Source organism: Nicotiana sylvestris, chromosome 3 (genome assembly GCF_000393655.2).
Source record: "Nicotiana sylvestris chromosome 3, ASM39365v2, whole genome shotgun sequence".
In the NCBI taxonomy this organism is placed as follows: Eukaryota; Viridiplantae; Streptophyta; class Magnoliopsida; order Solanales; family Solanaceae; genus Nicotiana; species Nicotiana sylvestris.
In genome coordinates this window covers 201,659,648-201,677,847 of record NC_091059.1, presented here as the reverse complement: position 1 = coordinate 201,677,847, position 18,200 = coordinate 201,659,648, and positions in this window count along the sequence as shown.

Here is an 18,200-nt window from a genome sequence, read left to right as displayed (position 1 = left end):
TCATAAAGCTTGGTGACTAGGAAAAGCTGTCGATCAAACTGATCATCAACAAGCACACCGTGGTGTAGTAGCATCCTAGTCAACATGCTCGGATAGAGCAACCTTCGCAATCCAACCATCCTTACCCTAGCTATGTTAGTAATAATAATCTTGCCCATATTCAACGGTATCTAGGTTACCATAGCATATATCAAACATACCTAGAGGCGCGAAACAATGGAATCATTATTACTTGGTAATTTTTTTTATTGATAACCGTAACAACACTTTGGCGGGTAGCTGCAAATTGGCTCGAGTCATGGTGGAATGATGGTCAACCTTATCCCTATTCCAAATTGCCAAATAATTAGGTCCACAGATAAGTTCGCGGATGGCTTGATAAGCAGGCCTTTTCATAAATGACTTGAATTGAGCATGGGACTCATTCATAAACCCCAACTCATCATTAATTATCTCAACAGAAACCTTGACCCACTTTTTATGAATTTTGATAGTGTTACTCCCTATCATACTGGAATCTGGGTACCCAGTTGGCGTAGAACTCCTTTACTATACCAAAATTATCTTCTCCGATGGAATCATATGTGGGATCTAGCATATTAGCATATAGCTCTGGATATTTCTTCTGAAACTTTCGCCAATCAATCCCAACATCAGTAATAGGCTCCCCAGATGGGACAAATCACGGAACCACTCGCGTGATGGGGAAACGTTGATTAAACCCCATATATGGGCTATAGCATATCAACATTCGAGTATGGCACATCAGGGTTTGAGCAGTCTGAGGAGTCCACAACTGTGGGTTCTCTCTTAGCATGCTGACGGCTACTGAAAGCACCTGCAGGAGCGCCAGTATTCATACGTTTTCTAGCATGGCGAGACATTGTTCCTACACAAGATGCACAACTTAACTATGACACATCAAAGCAGAAGCAAGGCCAAAACAGGGGTAGAGCCACCCCAAACTTATGTCATTAGCATGCTCACAGGCATGAACCAGGGGAATCGAACTACCCCATATTCAACAAAATAACACATTCACAACTTGCCAATAGCGATGCATAGGTTCAACAACCACCACAATTGTAGCAACGTGTTTAGTCTGTGACCGCCTACCCCGTACTTCTAATTCCTAAACATCTATGAACAAAATATGCATCACCTTGTCACTCCTCCTTTTTCTATCCGAAAGGGATATAAGGGAGTTTTTCTAATTTAAATGACAAAAGTCAAAACGGGATTAATTATTCAAATTCAGACTCGCCACTTGGGATAATTTATGGTGTCCCAAGTTACCGGATTAAAATCCTGAATCGAGGAAGTTTGACTCTTATTTATGGTCTGCGAACACAGAAATTTGGGTAAGGAATTCTGTTAACCCAGAAAAATATGTTAGGCATTTCCGGGCTCAATGGTTTTAGCACGGTCGCTCAACTATTATTATTGGCCTAATTATCTGATTAATTGCATGTTTTATACCTATTGTGCATTTTTAGATTTTGACCGCTTTTAATTATTTATGAAATTATTCTTGGACAAGTTACGATTGTCGTACACTTGTTTGTTTTGGACACATTGTGAATCGTGTCACGGGAGTCGTACCCATGATCTACAACATATTTAATTTTTATTATTATTAATTATGATCGGATCATATGAAATACACACTCGAATTTGGAGTTATGTATCATGACTATGCAACGTTAACCGTACCCACAGTCACGATGATTACTTACGCGCCAAAAAAGTTTACCTACCCAAGTGTAGTCGGCCTAAACATGCTCCTAGAGAACAATGTAAAGAAATAAAAATAAGCAACTAAGAGAAACTAAAAGAAAAATTCAATTCATGATCAAGTTCTTTGTTCACATATTTAACCCAACCCAATTCATAATCATGCAAGTCAAAATTTAATAGCTAAAGAAGTCGTTCCTTTCCTATCCCCACAGTCCATGTCAACCAATGTTCATTCAAACAATTTTATATCACCAAAATAAGGCATCCAGCAGATAACATCTTTAAAAAAGATGGAGAACTAAACTAAACACTATTAGAATAGAGGAAATGTGAATTAAAGTCAATAAGAAAAGCCAGTCAAAGACTACTACCCCACACCAATTCCTTCCTAGCATAACGAGTTAGATCCTAGAACTAAGGGTCAAAACTAAACTCAAAATTCAATACACTTTTCATATGAATGAGGTCGCTGTGACATGGGAAACCAAATCAAAACTATGGCACTGAATGCATGACATATTGGACATAAATAATTTACTCAAATTACCACTCTGGAAAGACCTCACATTTGTATTGTGGATTTTACTCTGAAATATGCAGATTCAGTAATAGAACTCACTTGGGACCAAAGAAACATTTTAAACATTACCCGATGTCAAAAGCTCTTGAAACTACTAAAAAGCTAAAACCAAAAATATTGTAAGTCTCACTTCTGCTTGTTCTGTCCTTTTATGATGAAGAAACTAATATGAAAATCACCAGGTGACTTCTTTTCCTTTTACCTCTTTTCATTGTATTTTATCAATAATAACAGAAGACGAGAAACTAATTCAAACCAGATGAAAGCAGATTCAAAGAATCAAACAACTGAAAATCAACTCACAAATGCACCATAACAATTCTATCACCACATAAACACATGTAAAACAAACTCATCTTAACATAACTCTTTGATACTTAAATTCACAACAAGAAAATCGAGGAAGATGAAATAGTGAGAAAACGAACTTGTTTAAACAAATATTTCTTTAATATTGGTAGAAAAATTGTCGAGTGCCAAGTTTCAACTCTAACTCTGAACGAAATCATCGGCGAAAACCCGGCAGAAAATCACGGACCTTAAGCGGTGGATGGAATCAAATCACAATCCGATGTCGAACCTCAAACGGTCTCCATTTTTACAATCAGGAGTTGAAATTCAAAAATCAAGAAAAAAAAATAGAACTATCTTTTATACTTTTTCTGATTTTTGGAACTTAAACTAATAGAATGATAGGAACCAACAATTTGAAGAAAAGCCTTCTTCCCTAAAATCTCTTGTCCGTTCGCTCTACTCTGTTCTGTCTTTTCCTCTTTTGCCTCGTTTTGTTAGGGACGGTGAGATCGCGGCAGCAGCTGGCTGTAGGTGTAGACGAATGAGGCATGGCTGTTGGGTGCTGGTTTCCGGCGAGCTTTGTTAATGGGAAGAAGTAGAAGGGTTGTCATTTGGCGTGAGATGAAGGGCTGGTTCGTTGCTTATTTTTGCAGTTGCAACTCCTTCTTTGTGAAGTTGTTTCGTGTTCTTCCAAGCTAAGGGAGAAAATCCATTGGTCTCATGAGGATGGGCGACTGGTCCAGCTTGAAGAGGAATGTTTTTGGGGTCAGGTCTGTTGTTTTTGGAGAAGAAGAAGTTCGGGGAGGGGGGTCTCTTGGTATCGCGACTGATGCTTCTAGGTAGGGATTCTAGGTTTTTTCTTTTAAATGTGGCGATGAAAAGGGTCTTTAGGTTAGGGGTATGGGCTTATGGGTTGGAGAAGAAAGAAATTGAGCTTGGCCAAATTTTTGGGCCAACTTTTGTCTAATAATGGCCCTCTCTTGGACCTTCTTTTGATTTTAAAATCAAGACCATGTCCATCTTAAAATTAATTTGATTTTTTTCTTCTTTTTTTAAAGAACAAATTAAAAATACAACTATTACTAATTCATGCTAGTTAAGTAAATAATTATAATGCAAAAATACTAAAATTACACATTGAGGTAACAAATAAAACTATTTTTGTATTTTTAAATTTTATGAAAGGTAAATAAACTAAAAGTAACAAGATAAAATATCAATTACCTAAATAAAGAAAATATATTTTCTGTAATTTTTATTTTTGTGACAAAATGAAGTAAAAGAGTCAAAACTAATTGAAACAACGATATTATGCCTAAACTAAATATTTAAGCTAAAAATGTGTAAAATCTCGGGGAGGGTAAAATATTACATGTCTATTGCTGCCCCTCTTTGACTGGAAACGCAACGAGTTTTCCGACAAAGAACGACGAGACATGTTTTTTTGACCCGACCCTTATTTAGAGAGACCAAAAACTAAAGAAAGGAGAATGTGACCGAGCCCTAGTATTTGAGCTGCCTACATATCCTTGGCTATAAAGGAATCAGGCCACGTGTAGTTCAGAAGTAGGAAGAGTGACGAAGTTTACCAAGGTAGAGAGCCAATTGAGGTGTCGTTCCATCGAGGTTCCAGTCCGCAGTCCTGTTATTATATCAAAATAAAAAAATAAAAAAGACTAACTAAACCTGTCAGCTATGAATTACAAGATTCCTATCTATAAGTCTTCTGAAGCTTGATCTTGAGTCTTGAATGGTTCTTCATGCTGAATTTGATATGAATCTTGATGCTTGTTAACTGCGGGTGTTAGTTCATTCTTTCACGGCTTCTTCAGATCAAGACAGGACATGCAGTGCTCGTGACTTCAACCATGTCTTGAGCTATTGAGCAGCTCACATCTTTCATCTGCTTTTGCATTTCGATTCACTTCCTTCTTTTTTCTTTTCTTTCTTTTTCTTGGATTGAGACTTCTTCTTTCTTCATCTCAAACCCCTGTGCCTCGAGGTAAAAACCTTGTTCTTCAAACAACTCGTGCTACCTCCGATTTGAAACTTGAAATGAATTCTGAAATGACTTCCCCCATTCTCCAGGTGGGTGCCTTCTACTGACTGGAAACTTGAAATAAATTCCCTTGTTCTTCAGGTAGGCACCTGATGCTTAAACTTTGAGATGAATTCCCTTGTTTTCCAGGTGGGCGCCTGCAACTTAAACTTGAAATAAATTCCTTTGTTTTTCAGGTGGGCGCTTGATGCCAAAACTTGAAATGTATTCCCTTGTTTTCCAGGTGGCCGCCTGATGCCAAAACTTGAAACGTATTCCCTTGTTTTCCAGGTGGGCGCGTGATGCCAAAACTTGAAGTGTATTTGTCACAACCCCAAACCCAGACCCGGTCGTGATGGCACCTCTCGTGAAGACAAGTCCAGCCGACACACTTCCAATTCATTTTTAAGCAATTAAGATAATACAATTAAGTCTTAAACATAATAAATCTCCCAAAAGATAAAGTGAAACAGTACAATACGGAAAATAAATACAACACAGCCCGACATCGGGGTGTCACCAGTCATGAGCATCTACAACCCAAATAAAGACAAGAAAAGTGTACATAGTCTAATACAGGCTAAAACAGAGAAAATAAGATAAGGGAAGAAGCTCTGGGCTGCGAACATCGACAGCTACCTAGAGAATCTCCGAATCAGCTTGAGCTGGAAGGATCAACACTCGCTAGCGGGACCTGAAGTGCCTGAATCTTCACACGGGGAGTAGGGAGTAAAGTGAGTACTCTAACTCAGTGAGTAATAATAACAAATGCAAACTGAGTAATAAGAAATCATGTAAAGGCACTTCGACAGGCTATAAAGAAGCAGTAAAAGCCAGTAAAAACATATGAAACAGTGAAAATATGTACAGTCATTTTTAGTTCAGTTTAAACTTCTTTGGAATGCCGTTTTAACAGTTAAGCAAGTAAATGACATGCAATTAGGAAAGATAAACCCATAAAGAACCGCCTCTTAGGAACAATACCAATAGAATCAGCCCCTCGGGCAACATATGGAACAATACCAGCCCCTCGGGCTATATCTCACATCACAATGGGTACCCGCGCTCACTGGGGGTGCGCAGACTCCTAGAGGGGACCCTTACGAACCAAGCGCAATATCAACTCATCTCGTGGCATAATCACATAGGCTCTCGACCTCATATCAACAAGCCACCTCGTGGTGTACAAATCTCAAGACCTAGGCCTCATAATTATAATCAGTGTTTCCTCACAATATAGGCCCTCGGCCTTACTTAGTCAGAATCTCACAAGCCACTCGGGCAACAGTAAAACATGGTGCTCAACCCAAAATATCATTTAAGTGTTAAAGCGGAGTAAACATGACTGCGTTATGAAAAAAACAGTAGAATATAGCATGACTGAGTTCAAGTATAAAGTCAAAACAGTGAGGAAATATCAGCAAAAATCCCCTAAGGGTTCAAATAGTTGGCACGAGGCCCAAATATGGCATTCAGCCCAAAACATGATGATAGCAAACAGTTTTTAGTCAAATATACGGTAAAACAATCATTCGGGATGGACTAAGTCATAATCCCCAATAGTGCACGACCCCACGCTCGTCATCTAGCGTGTGCATCACTTCAATATAGCAAAACAATGTGCAATTCAGGGTTTCATACCCTCAGGACAATATTTACAATCATTAATCACCTCTACCTGGTCCAAATCTCTAGCTCGCGATGCCGTTGCCCCTCGAATCGGCCTCCGGATGCTCCAAATCTAACCAAAATCAGTGCAAAACCATCAAAATATGCTAAGGGAACAAAGCCCACTCAGAAAAATCAAATTACAACATAAATCCCGAAATTGGCCAAACCCGACCCCCGGGCCCACGTCTCGAATTCCGATAAAAATCACATCAATGGAATCTTTATCACTTCCCGAGTTCATTCATACCAAAAGCATCAAAATCCAACCACAAATGACCCCTCAAATCCAAAATTCTAGGTCTCCAATTACAAGCCCCAGTTCTTCAATATTAGGCTTAATTCCATGATTAATTAGGTAGAATTCACATAAGAATCGAGTATTAAGTCCATCAATCTTACCTCCAAGTTTTTCCCTTGAATCCCTCTTCAATTCTCTTCAAAAAGCTCCAAAATCACTCAAAAATGGAGGAAGTTAACCCAAAATTGCGGACAAGATGACTATTTAAACATTCTACCCAGACCTCAATTCCTTCTTCGCGAATGCAGTCAACGCCTCGCGTTCGCGAAGCACAATATAACTTTGACCAAAATTCCTTATTCGCGATCACGATGCCCAGCTCGAGAACGCAAAGGCATAGCTCCCTAATTCATTGCGATCACGACTCCCCTTCCGCGAGCGCGAAGCACAGACCAACCTGAACCTCGCTGCTCAACTCCCTCTATGTGAACGCGGCTCCACCTCGCGAACGCGATGCACATCATTCCAGCCCTTTGTGAACGCGGAGCCTTCCTCGCGAACGCGAAGGCTAAATCCTCAGCCTCCTCAACTAACCCTTCGCGAACGCGAGGGCCTACAAGCGAACGCGAAGGCCATTTCTCTGCAACACTGAACAACAATTTTTTGCAACTCTCAACATCTAGAAATGATCCGATTGACCACCTGAAACTCATCCGAGGCCCTCGGGACCTTAAACAAACATGGAAACATATCCCATAACATCATTCAAACTTGTTCCAATCTTCGGAACGCACAAAACAACATCAAAACACCAAATTCGCATCGGATTCAAGCCTACGAATTGCAAAATCTTCTACATTACGCTTTTGATCAAAAACCCAACCAAACCACGTCTGAATGACCTAAAAGTTTGCACACACATCCCAAAATGACACAATGGAACTATTGCAACTCTCAGAATTTCATTCTGACCCCTATATCAAAATATCACCTATCAACCGGAAAACGCCAAAAAACTAATTTTGCCAATTCAAGGCTAAATCTACTCCGGACCTCCAAATTACATTACGATCATGCTCCTAAGTCTCAAAATCACCTCTCGAAGCAACCCGAACCATCGGAATTCACATCTGAGCCCTCTAACACATAAGTCAAGATCCGGTTGACTTTTCCAACTTAAGTTTCCTCAAAAGAGACTAAGTGTCTCAAACCTTACCAAATCCTTTCCGAACCCGAGGCAACCAACCTGATCACATATAGAACCAATAGACAAAGTAATAAGAAGCAGAAATGGGGGAAACGTTGCGGTAAATCATAAGATGACTGGTTGGGTCATTACATCCTCCCCCTCTTAAACAAATGTTCGTCCTCGAACGAGTCAAGAAACATACCCGAAGCCTCAAACAGGTGAGGATATCTGTTTCGCATCTCCCGCTTGGTCTCCCAGGTAGCCTCCCTCATGGGCTGACCTCTCCACTGCACTTTTACTGAAGCTATATCCTTTGATCTCAACTTTTGAACCTGACGCTCCAAAATAGTTGTTGGCTCCACATCATAAGTCAAATCACCATCCAACTGAACCATGCTGAAATCCAGAACATGAGACGGATCCCTAATATACTTCCGGAGCATAGAAACATGGAATACCGGATGCACACTCGACAAGCTGGGTGGAAAAGCAAGCTCATAAGCTACCTCCCCAATCCTCCGAAGCACCTCAAAAGGCCCAAGGAACCGAGGACTCAACTTACTGTAGACATGTGATTTTTGACCCTCCCAAGATTTTTCATATTTTAGCGTGTAAATATTTAATTTAGGCATAATATAGATATTTTAAGTAATTTTGACTCTTTTACTCTATTTTATTACAAGAAAACAAAAATTTACAAAAATAGGTTCATTAATGTTTTGTAGTCATTTTTAATCTAAAAAAAATATACAAAAATAGTATCGTATTTTTATTTTAATATGATATTTGAAAATACCAAAAATAGATTTATTTTAATGGTTAGTTTTATTTTAATAATTATTTGAATAGTAGTAATAATTAATAAATGGGCCCGTATTTTTAATCTCGTTCGCAGCGAAAGAATAGAACTTGAGCTCGAGCAACCCATTTTTAGGCTTAATTTTGGACCTAGCTCACAATTACCAAGCCCATAATTCCTAGGCCCGTACCCCTTAACCTACAAACCCTACCAAAAAACCTACAAAATAAAAAGAAAAAAATAAAAATGGAAAAAGAATAACGAAGAAGGCTGGACAAAAAATACGCAGAAGCTGCGCAAAACACACCCCCCCGTCCCGTCATCGTCTTCTTCAACAAAGAGCAACCAACGACCCCTTTTCCTCCTTCATTACACCACCGGAAAACTACCGTTCACACCACCAATGACCACCTCCCTTAATCAACCACGCTGACGACGTCGTTTAGTCCAAACGGCACAGCCCCCACCTCCGTCGGAGTCTATTAAACCAGCAACCATGGCGTGAAACTCGCCGGAAAAAAGAAGCTCCACCAGCTCGTCGGAGTAACGAGTTCCGAACGAGACAAGCAGAACCAAGCGACCTCACACCAGTAGCTTCCAACGAGCCTACCCTAGCGAAATAACCCAACACCCATCTCCCGACCACCCATCTCGTCGACCTTGACTTGCCGAACCTTCTGCCAGTGACACCATATCCGGCAAGCTTTACCTACGCACGCACACAGTCACACACATGAACGAAGTAAGGGAACGAGCGTAAGGCAGCTGAAGTTTGGAGTCGTTTGTGCGTTCGAGTCATGTGGAAGTTGCCGCATTCCGATCGTACGTAGAGGTGATGCCGGTTTCATTCCGGTCGAGTTCCGTCGAGGTTAGCAGTTATTGCTTGGAAATTTCAGTTGAAATCTTCTGTTGCAAATCTATTCATTTGGTTCGTTTCACTTGTTGTAATCGCCAAAGCCCTATTAATCGAACATAAAACAGTTCGTTTCACTCGTTCGAGGGTTCTGGGCAGACTCGTGGGTTCGTCGAATTGTTGCTGTCCAATTTTCTGGTGTTATGCATTTCAGAACCAACATTGCATTGTTCTGAGGCCTTGAATTGGTCATTTGGTTGGATTTTGCTGCAGATAGGTACGTATATGCATGTAATACTCCACTGCTCTCTTTTAAATAAAAATGCTGATCATGTTGTATTTTAGAAAAAAAGGATCAAGAGAGCAAGAAAGTGACAAAAATTGAAAGTGATAGTAGCGTGTTATATTGTTTCTGGCATTAGCTTGGTTGCCGCACCCCTTTATTTTCTTTACTTTGCAATGAAGGCGACTTAATATATTAATGTGATTGTGTATACGTTCGCGTAACATAATTATGATTTTTTTAAAAAAAGACTAATTCGGAGTATGCGTTCGCAACTTCAACGAAAATTTCTTAAATAAATAAACAAGCGTTATTAATTATGGACACGTTCGCGTGACATGATTTTTGACGCGCTAGTCTGTAACTACGAATAATCAAGTGATTTAAAAGCGGTGAAGGGGTAAATGCACATAGGATCTAAAATCAGTAATTTTAATAAGCCAAGTATGATCAAAGAGACCGTGCTAGAACCACGGAACACGGGAATGCCTAACACCTTCTCCCCGGTAAACAGAATTCCTTACCCGGATTACTGTGTTCGCGGACCATAAATAAGAGTCAACTTCCTCGATTCGGGATTTTAACCGGTGATTTGGGACACCATAAATTATCCCAGTGGCGACTCTGATTTTTAATAAATAAACGATCCCGTTTCGATTGTCCTTTAATTGGAAAAACTCCCTTATATTTATGCTCTTTACGGGGTGTAGGTAAAAAGGAGGTGTGACAGCTCTGGCGACTCTGGTGGGGACCGAACCCAGAATCTCTGGTTCAGGGTTCAAGAATTCAAGCTTGTTAACATGATTTTTACTTGGCTGTTACTGTATTCTGTGAATCTTTTTGCGCTAAATGTGATATGTTTACCGCTTTAATATTATCTGGATTGTATATAACTGTCTTCTTACGCCACACATTTGAGTTTTCTGGAAATGGTGTATACGTTCGCGTAGCCCGCTCTTTCTGTAGAAATTATACCAAATAGAACGAGGCTGGGCAAGCGACAAGGCCGGGTAGACTTCAGTGCTCCCGGTACGTCGCCCCCTCCTCGGCCCCAGTTATCCGCTCGGGTACCCCAAGTCTAGACCAAAACCCCAGGATTTAAACCTAGAAAAATACAGCCTGATGCCGGATCCCTAGTAGGAACGTTTGTTTGCATCATGTGCATTTGACTTAGGGGACTCAACACAGGGGTTGGGTCCGTCTAGGATAGGTATGCCCGAAATAACAGACCATCTTGATGCATCCTATGTGCTACATGTTGCATTTATTCAAGGGTAAAAGGGTCATTTGGCGGACCAATGATAACTGAGGGTAAATGAAAAAAGAAAAAAAGGAAAAAAAACAATGAAAAAAGACAGAAGAAAGAAAAAAAGAGAAAGGAGTGTGAAAATAATGCAAGTAGGGTCTAGTTATGTTTTTTGTTACATTTTTAAGAAAAAAAAACATGAAAAATTCAAAAAAGATTTTCCACTTTTTCATCATTTTTCAAAAATCAAAAATAAAAAAAAGAGAGAAAAGAAAATCCAAAAAAGATTTAGCATGTTTCGTCATTTTTCAAGAAAAAGCAAGAAAAAATGTGATTTCTATGAATTAGTGGTTTTTTTTTATTTTCGCCCGTATCCAATTTGCCCCAACTACGCAACCTGATCCTCGCCTCTCGGGGCGGGATACGTAGGCAACCCACATAGGGTCCGGTCTTCCTAGTAAATCTTAGGTTCTTGGCTTTGCGGGGTCATAGCCAAATTTTGTACTTCTAGCCACCTTTTTGGCCAAATAAGCCATTTTGCCAAAAATAGCCTCAACCATGTCTTGCATGTGTCTAGTAGGGAATGTTATTGTCTCACATAGTGATGGTTTCAGTTTTCTCATACAGATGCGGATTTATTTATCAGAGTTTGAGCATGACAGATTCCCCGTGACCATCCAATCAGAATCGCTCAGTCAGGAGTTGCTTAAGGAGATTTGTTTATTTTTATGTTTTGAGTGTGTTCCTCACTTTATGCCGTCTTTTACTCTCTACTTTTGTACAGTAATGTCAAGTCTTTTATTACTGTTATTTTCTGTTTTATATTTGAAAAAATGTGTTGTAACTCAAAAATCCAAAAAGAGATGTTGCATTTTATATTTCGTTATAAATTTTCTTTGTAATGCTAATTCTAGAAATGAGAAAATTTTGAGGTTGTTTTTCGTTTAGGCAATTAATATCTAGGACTTAAAATGAATTGTTTTTAAGTTTCCTTTAGTATATTAGGACCAAAATTCAAAAAAAAAAAAGAGAATTTTCTTTTAACACTTCTTTAAAAGCTTTCTTTGGGTTGTTAATTCCAAAATCCAAAACTATTTTCTTTTGAGGTGTCTCTTTGGGAAATTAGTGAAAAATGAGAAAAAAAATTTCTTTTATTTTCATTAGAACTTTAGGATATTGTACATAGAAAAAATACTTTATCTTTGTTTATCATTAGAATTTCCCCTTTAGATAATCAAAAACTGAAATCCAAAAATATCGTTTATCTTGTTCATTTCTCACTTCGAAATCCTTCTTCGGGGATATCAAATGCAAGTTCAAAAAAGATTCTCTTCTAGGGTTTGTTCCCTAATAATTTCCGTAGAGTATTTGTTTCAAAAGTAGAAAAATTCCAAAAGGGGTTTGCTTATTTTGTTTCTCTTTTCTTATCAGATTGTCAAAAAATAATAAGAACATTGGTTTGTTTACTTTATTTCTGATCTTTCAGAACTACGCAAAAATCTGATTCATGCGGCATCATGATACGTAGGCAACCTACATAGGGTTCGATTGAATCATTTTTTTAAAACTGTTAAAAGAAAAGGAAAAAAAAAGAAAAAAAAAAGAAAAGAGAAAACAAGAGGTGAAATCGTGAGATATGAGATATGAGAGAAAGAAAGGGGGATGATTAAAACAAAAGAGAAATTAAGGAAAATGGGCAAGCCAGCAATTGCTAGAAAAGCAAAGAAAAGAGAGGTTGAAATGAACAAATTGGGATGATGCCAACTGATCTTTGTACCCTCGAAGTCATTTTAGAGTCGATAACTGTGGCTAGGTGCATTCCACATAAAGTGAGATTATCTTATGTTAAATGCCCTAATGTTAACGTGATGGTTTCATTTTGTTATATTCATGATAGAATGGTGGTAGGTTTGTGGTTTTAAAGTGGTAGCTCTTCTCCACAACATAAGGTCAAAAGGCAATGGCAGACGACAACAGAACTAAGTTGGTTGATACCGGCGCTCGAAAGCAGTTGGTTGAACAGAACAATGGGTTGGTTGAAGAGGTAAAGATGTTAAAACAACACATGGCTGACATGTATCAGGCTTGGATGACTGGGAAGGTACCACCCCCGCCACCACCTAGCCTCCTAGATGCTGTCCTTACCCAAGCTCCGAACACAATGCCAGATGATCCTCCATACTCTCCAGATCTACCCGCTTATCACAGCTTTCCCTACCGTCTTAGTAGCTCCATCACTCATCCTCCAATTACCTCTCCCCAAAATCGCCCTCCTGTCACATCTACTATCCCCGATAATGAATACTCATTCAAAGCTCATGATGCCCAATATTACCCCTCAGAGGTTGCCCACAAGGTTCCTAACTCATACAAGCAGGGTCCTCGGGATGGGTCTTATGTTGTAAATGAAGAGTTCACAGGAAGAAAAGGGCGAGATGGGATACCCAGGAGGCTGAAAGGCATAGAACAGTCTTCAATGAACAAGCAAGGAACAGGAGACTAGGGTAGCATATCTTACAAAGAATTGTCTATGTCCCCCGGCGTTCATCTGCCTACGAGGTTTAAAGTGCCAAAGTTTAACTTGTATGATGGGTGTGGGGATCCGGTGGCCTATTTGAGGGATTATTGCAATAAAACGAGAAGTGTTAGCGAGAAAGATGATTGTTGATGGCGTACTTCAGTGAGAGCCTGACTGGGGCAGCATTGGAATGGCATAATCGTCAAGATGTTGGTAAGTGGCCTACAATGGGTGACATGGCTCAAGATTTTGTTCGATACTTTCAATACAGATCAGGTGTTATCCGAGAGGGCTCCTCCCTATATAAAATGGAAAAGAAGCCGGAGGAAAGCTTTAGAGAATTTGGACTCAGATGGAGGGAGCAGGCTGCAGTCAATACCCCAATTGGGGAAGAAGAAATGGTTGAGCTCTTCCTAAAAGCCCAAGGGCCCACCTACTTCAGTCATTTGATCCCAGATCCCAGCCTTGGGAAAGCCTTTCAATGATGTGTTAAAAATGGGGGAGATGGTAGAAGAGGGAATCAAATCAAGTAAAATCATGAGCTATTCGAAAGACATTCAGAACATCCCAGTAAGCTTGGGAGGAAGAAAGAGAAACATAAAAGATGACCCGATGGGCTTTCCCGATCAACACTTCCAGCCTCGACATCGTCCACATGGATATCCTGATGCACCAAATGATCCTCCCCAATGCCACTTCTCTCTACGGAACTTCCAAAATCGTACATCACTCTCTCAGTACCCAGCTCCACAAAATGTCTATCCACCCCCACGAGCCTACTGAAAACCCCCTGGATCAGGTTTCCGACCCAATCAAGCATTTAAGAATGAGAGGTTGCTGAAAAAAGAAAAGGCTTTCACCCTATTGGGAGTGTCATACGCCAGTTTGTTCTAAAAGTTGAAGCAATTGGACATGTTGAAGCCGATTCATATAAAAATGCCAAACCCTCTGTCAAAGAAGTTTGATTTTTCTCAAAGGTGCGCATATTGCTCAGATGCCCCGGGGCATGACATAGAGAAGTGTTGGAATCTGAAGAAAGCAATTCAGAAGCTTATTGATGCAGGTGACATTGTCGTGCAAAATCCAGATGCAGCAGACACTAGCCAAAGTCCATCGCCTGAGACGCATATGGTGAATATGATTTGTTTTGAAAAGGAATATGAAAATTCTTCTGAGATCCTCGAAGGCCCATGTGCTGCAAAGTTTTCAGTGCTATCAGAGGTTGATCTTAAGAACAAGCCAGCTAAGGGAACCCAAAAGCAATTTGTTAATAACAATGTGATGGAAGTTTGTGAAGGTCCTAGTAATGTTGATGCAGAATTCAGTGGCTAAGATGCCAAGCTTGGAAATTGGAAAGACACTCCTGCCTTGGTTAGCCAGGGAGGAGTTTTGGTGGTTTATTTTGTTGTCATTTCTGTTGTCCGGGTTATTTCATAGTTGTAATCCAGATATTGTCTTGTGACTCAAACCCTTCTATCCTCTTATTTTGCCTAGTTTGTTTAGTCTAGTAGCCTGTTTAGTGTTGTCTAGGTTTGTTCTAGGTTTGTAGCCCCAGTTTAGTTTGTTTGTTTTGTTGTCCAAACCCTATCACCATCTGTCTAATGCAACTTTCTGTTTTCTGTGATTTCTAGTCATTTTCGTTTAGTTCTCTTTTCTTTTATAGTTCTTTTCCTGTTGACTTTAGTAACATGACATGTATGCGTAATTCTCGGCCTGGTCTTAAAAATTCAGTTTAGTCATGAAGCAATGAATGAAACAATTTTGAAGATGATAGGGACATTTGAGGGAAAAAAGTAAAGGCATGTTGAGATCACTTCAAGCCCGAATTGTGTGAAACTAGGGCAGATAGAATATGAAGAAACCCTATTGAAATGCATCATGCCGCATCGGTTTGAAGCTAAAGGCAAGTTTGCCCAAATTGACAGGGGTTGTTCGTGGTAATGAGAGTGAGAGTGTTGTCCAATGGTGCTTTGTATGTAACAGATGTAGAAGGCGAATATGTGGATATGGTTATCAAGTCTAGTACAATCAAAAGATGTTACAAATATTTTCCTTGGTCTGTTTAATTGTGTAGTTTGCACTTGGCATGATTTGGAGATTGGAATGACGAAGGCATTTTGTTCTGCTATCTAAACACTTTATCCTTCGTTACCCCCTTGAGCCTTATTTATTTTCTTCCATACCCCTTTTTCGGAATCAGTAGCAAGATCAGAAACGCAAGCGTGAAAGATGAGTAAAGGAAAAAGAGAAAAGAAAAAGAATGAAAAGAGATAGATGAAAAAGAAGGAAAAAGAGAAAAGAAAAAGAATGAAAAGAGAGAGAAGAAAAAGAAGAAGAAAGAGAAAAGAAAAAGAAAAAAAAGAAAAAAAGAAAAAGAAAGAGAAGAAAAACAACAACAAAAGGAAAATAAGGAAAGAAGAGAAAAGAAAAAGAAAAGAAAAATCACAACCAACAAAAGTAATTCCTATAACATGAACTACGTTCGACATGATTCCTTTTTAAGGATATGTAGGCAGCCTCACGGTTCGGTCCCATCAAAATAAAAATTTAAAAGTCCCCAAGCAAGAAACTGGGGCAGAAGATGTGGTTGTTATAAAAATCTAGTTCTGAAAGTTGTAATTTTGAACCCATGTGAATTGTTTTGAGCCTTTGATATCCTTTCTTTTTTAACCCTATCCAAAAGCCCATGTTACGGTCCAAAGAAATACCTTCCGATCAGTCTTCGAGGAATGTCAAGTCAAGCAAAGAGAGGTAATTCATATCAGGGGCAACACTCTGGTCCAAGCAGAAAAATAATGAAAATGAGAGAGTTTTATTGGTGAAAACCCTCGCGGGCACCGTAAGGCGACGGTAAGTTGAGAGAAAGAACAAAATGAGAGAGGCTTGATGGTGAAAACCCTTCGGGAACTACAAGTCGAATAAGGATTGTGAATCAGATTGGATGATCGGAGCATTGAAGCCCAGTTTCATGGTTTAGAGGTATAACAGGGGTTGAACATCAGACTTGTTCAACAGAATAGGCTACAGGTGCATGTCATGGTCATTAGAGTTGGTATCCACATCTAATAGGTTTCTACTTTGTAGTTTTCTTGTTAGGAATCGTCTCTTTCCTTTGCCCTTTACTCTGTTCCTTTTGTCTTGTTTACTTCCTCTTCTTGAGTCTGTTTGGTCAAAATAAGTGAGAAATGACTTCAAAATTTGCCACCAGCTTTTCAATTGCACAAAATGGGATCTGGCCAGTGTGAGCACGTGATTTTTGCCCTATATATGAATAATTCCCAAAATTCAAGAAAAATAATATTTCGTTATTTTTACAATTTTTTTGTGCATTTTTGATTGCCTTTTATTTGTGCATGTTAATTCATATAAAATACAAAAAATGCATTTTGCATTTAGAATACAAAATAGCTCACTTTCGCATTTTAATTGTTTTAATCGTAAATTTGGCATAAAATAGGTTTTAAATAGTTTTAGAATTTAATTAGTCTAGTTTTGAAATATATTAGGACTTTATTTTAATTGTTACAATTTTATAAAATCAGAAAAAATTACAAAATACAAATTGGATAAAAGAAATAAAAGAGAAAGAAAAAATAGAGTTTAAAAGGGGTGGCCTTTCAAAAGACCAATCTGGGCCATTTTTGATCCAATTCCCTTAGCCCAATATCCATTTCCACCGGCCAAACAACCTAGGCCCAATCCCTTACCCGGTCCTCCTCCCAGTCGATGAAACGAAGTCGTTTCCCCAGCCCTCAATCATGACCGTTGGATCTCATCAATCCAACGGTCCGGTCTAACTAGGATGTTTGGTATATAAGTGTCCGAAACGCCCCCTTACCCCATTTGTATCGTCTCCTTTACCCTCACAAACCCTAATCCACGCCGCCCCCAAATCCCTTGCCGGCGGTGAATGTCAACTACACCAACGGTCACCCAATTAACACCATCAACTCCCCTCTTCCACCTCTTCCCAGTCCTGTATTTGCTTTTCCTCGAATCCGGCCAGAACTCGTCGAATACCGATTTTAATTTTCCGGTCAGTTCGCAAGTTTGTCCAAACCCATCCAAAATCATACCACATAATCCCCAGACTTCCCTCAACCCAAATCCATGACTATTTTCCTTCGAATCCTGGTGAAGTAGCTCGGATTTCAAATCTGAAAATTTTCGGTCAAAACCCTAACACAAAATCTTATGATTTTGGACTGTACTATCGTTAACCATGTGTTTATTGCAAAAACACATGGTTAGGGATGTTACGAGTCAAAAATCTGGAAAGATTCAGATGATAGCAATCGGCCTGGATTTCTCGTGCTTCAGTGAGCTTTCTTGTTTCCTTTTTACTTGCATAGTTACAGTTTTAGTTATAAGTTTTGATTTCATTAAGGTGTTCTGTTAATTTTACAATTTTGTTTTGTGTGTATTAGTATAGTTTAAATCTTCTTTGTTCTGTGCTCCTTGATCAGTAAAGTATCTTCGCATTTATAATTTAGATTGAGGCATGTGTCGTTTATTAGTTAATCACAATTTCAATTGTAGAATCGACATAATTAAGTAGTTGGATTCAGTACCATTTTTTTAATATTGACTGATATTGTTTTTTTAAGTTGTCTGGGTTCGGGTGTTTGAACAATTGGGATTGGTTAGTTCAATTGGTTAAAGTCTGACTTCTAATTAAGCAGTCCTAGTTAGTTTTGAATTAATTCAGGGGATTGGTTATAACTGTTGAGAATATAGGTAGAATCAGTGATTTG